The sequence below is a fragment of the Schistocerca gregaria genome, unplaced genomic scaffold, assembly GCF_023897955.1.
Source record: "Schistocerca gregaria isolate iqSchGreg1 unplaced genomic scaffold, iqSchGreg1.2 ptg000265l, whole genome shotgun sequence".
NCBI lineage: Eukaryota > Metazoa > Arthropoda > Insecta > Orthoptera > Acrididae > Schistocerca > Schistocerca gregaria.
In genome coordinates this window covers 2,551,962-2,555,371 of record NW_026061767.1, presented here as the reverse complement: position 1 = coordinate 2,555,371, position 3,410 = coordinate 2,551,962, and positions in this window count along the sequence as shown.

The window sequence follows — 3,410 nt, the reverse complement described above, 5'->3', positions numbered from 1 at the left end:
CAGGTGTTTACTAAATATGAACCCTTTTCACATTCTCCCGTGCAACGCAGCTGCTAGTCCTCCTTTCATGCAAAATCATAAGGTTCCACCTCATGTCCAAGGCACCAAAGCCGGCTAAAAATCAATAATCGATAACCAAAACTTGAATTGTACTGCTTCTTATGGCTATTGCTTCAACTTAGAAGCTTCTTCTGTGTTCTACTTTGGTGCTTTTAGTGTCTCCGCATACCGCATCACGCGACATAGCTTTGCAGACGATAAATGTAACCGTCTCAGAGAGAAAAGCGGCCAATGTGAAGATCTGGCTTTAAGTCGATTCGATAACAAATGACGAAAACAGACTGATTTCTGAGGTTTTTACTACATATGAACACTTTTCACATTCTCCCGTGCAACGCGGCTGCTAGTCCTCCTTTCATGCAAGATCTTAAGGTCCTAGGTCATTTCCAAGCCACCAAAGCCGGCTAAAAAGGGAATAATAGACGCCTAAAACTTGAATTGTACTACTTCTTACTGGCTATTACTTCAACATAGAAGCTTATTCTGTGTTCTACTATGGTGCTTTTAGTGTCTCCGTATACCGCAGCACGCGACATAGCTTTACAGGCGATAAATGTAACCGTCTCAGAGAGAAAAGCGGAGAATGTGACGATCTGGCTTTAAGTCGATTCTATAACAAATGACGAAAACGGAAGGATTCCTCAGGTTTTTACGAAATATGAACCCTTTTCACATTCTCCCGTGCACCGCGGCTGCTACTCATCCTTTCATGCAAAATATTAAGGTCCTAGGTCATGTCCAAGCCACCAAAGCCGGCTAAAATGTGAATAATCGACAACTAAAACTTGAATTGTACTACTTCTTACTGGCTATTGCTTCAACTTAGAAGCTTCTTCTGTGTTCTACTATGGTGCTTTTAGTGTCTCCGCATACCGAAGCACGCGACATAGCTTTGCAGACGATAAATGTAACCGATTCAGAGAGAAGAGCGGCCAATGTGACGATCTGGCTTGAAGTCGATTCGATAACAAATGACGAAAACGGACGGATTTCTCAGGTTTTTACTACATATGAACACATTTCACATTCTCCCGTACAACGCGGCTGTTAGTCCTCCTTTCATGCAAAGTCTTAAGGTCCTAGGTCATGTCCAAGCCACCAAAGCCGGCTAAAAAGTGAATAATCGACAACTAAATCTTGAATTGTACTACATTTTACTGACTATTGCTTCAACTTAGAAGCTTCTTCTGTGTTCTACTTTGGTGCTTTTAGTGTCTCCGCATACCGCAGCACGCGACATAGCTTTGCAGACGATAAATGTAACCGTCTCAGAGAGAAAAGCGGCCAATGTGACGATCTGGCTTTAAGTCGATTCGATAACAAATGACGAAAACGGACGGATTTCTCAGGTTTTTACTACATATGAACACTTTTCACATTCTCCCGTGCAACGGGGCTGCTAGTCCTCCTTTCATGCAAAATCTTAAGGTCCTAGGTCATTTCAAAGCCACCAAAGACGTCTAAAAAGTGAATAATCGACAACCAAAACTTGAATTGTACTCCTTCTTACTGGCTATTGCTTCAACTTAGAAGCTTCTTCTGTGATCTACTATGGTGCTTTTAGTGTCTCTGCATACCGCACCACGGGACATAGGTTTGCAGATGATAAATGTAACCGTCTCAGAGAGAAAAGCGGCCAATGTGACGATCTGGCTTTAAGTCGATTCGATAACAAATGACGAAAACGAACGGATTTCTCAGGTTTTTACTACATATGAACACTTTTCACATTCTCCCGTGCAACGCAGCTGCTAGTCCTCCTTTCATGCAAAGTCTTAAGGTCCTAGGTCATGTCCAAGTCACCAAAGCCGGTTAAAAAGCGAATAATCGACAACTAAAACTTGAATTGTACTACTTCTTACCGCCTATTACTTCAACTTAGAAGCTTCTTCTGTGTTGTACTATGGTGCTTTGTCTCTGCATACCGCAGAACGCGACATAGCTTTGCAGAAGATAAATGTAACCATCTCAGAGAGAAAAGCGGCCAATGTGACGATCTGGCTTTAAGTCGATTCGATAACAAATGACGAAAACGGACGGATTTCTCAGGTTTTTACTACATATGAACACATTTCACATTCTCCCGTACAACGCGGCTGTTAGTCCTCCTTGCATGCAAAATCTTAAGGTACTAGGTCATGTAGAAGCCAATAACGCTTCTAAAAAGTGATAATCGACAACTAAAACTTGAATTGTACTACTTCTTACTGGCTACTGCTTCAACTTAGATTCTTCTTCTGTGTTCTACTATTGTGCTTTTAATGTCTCCGCATACCGCAGCACGTGACATAGCTTTGCAGACGATAAATGTAACCGTTTCAGGGAGAAAAGCGGCCAATGTGACGATCTGGCTTTAAGTCGATTCGATAACAAATGACGAAAACGGACGGATTTCTCAGGTTTTCACTACATATGAACACTTTTCACATTCTCCCGTGCAACGCGGCTGCTAGTCCTCCTTTCATGCAAAATCTTTATGTTCCACCTCATGTCCAAGGCACCAAAGCCGCGTAAAAATCAATAATCGATAACCAAAACTTGAATTGTATTGCTTCTTACTGGCTAATGCTTCAACTTAGAAGCTTCTTCTGTGTTCTACTATGGTGCTTTTAGTATCTCCGCATACCGCAGCACGCGACATAGCATTGCACACCATAAATGTAACCGTTTCAGAGAGAAGAGCGGCTAATTTGACGATCTGGCTTTAAGTCGATTCGATAACAAATGACGAAAACGGACGGATTTCTCAGGTTTTTACTACATATGAACCCTTTTCATATTCTCCCGTGCAACGCGGCTTCTAGTCCTCCTTTCATGCAAAATCTTAAGGTCCTAGGTTATGTCCAAGCCACCATAGCCGGCTAAAAAGTGAATAATCGACAACTAGAACTTGAATTGTACTACTTGTTACTGGTTATTGCTTCAACTTAGAAGCTTCTTCTGTGTTCTACTATGGTGCATTTAGTGTCTCCGCATACCGCAGCACGTGACATAGCTTTGCAGACGTAAATCTAACCGTTTCAGGGAGAAAAGCTGCCAATGTGACGATCTGGCTTTAAGTCGATTCGATAACACATGACGAAAACGGACGGATTTCTCAGGTTTTTACTACATTTGAACACTTTTCACATTCTCCCGTGCAACGCGGCTGCAAGTCCTACTTTCATGCAAAATCTTAAGTTCCTACATCATGTCCAAGCCACCAAAGCAAGCTAAAAAGTGAATAATCGACAACTAAAACTTGAATTGTACTACTTCTTACTGACTATTACTTCAACTTAGAAGCTTCTTCTGTGTTCTACTATGGTGCTTTTAGTGTTTCCGCATACCGCAGCACACGACATATCTTT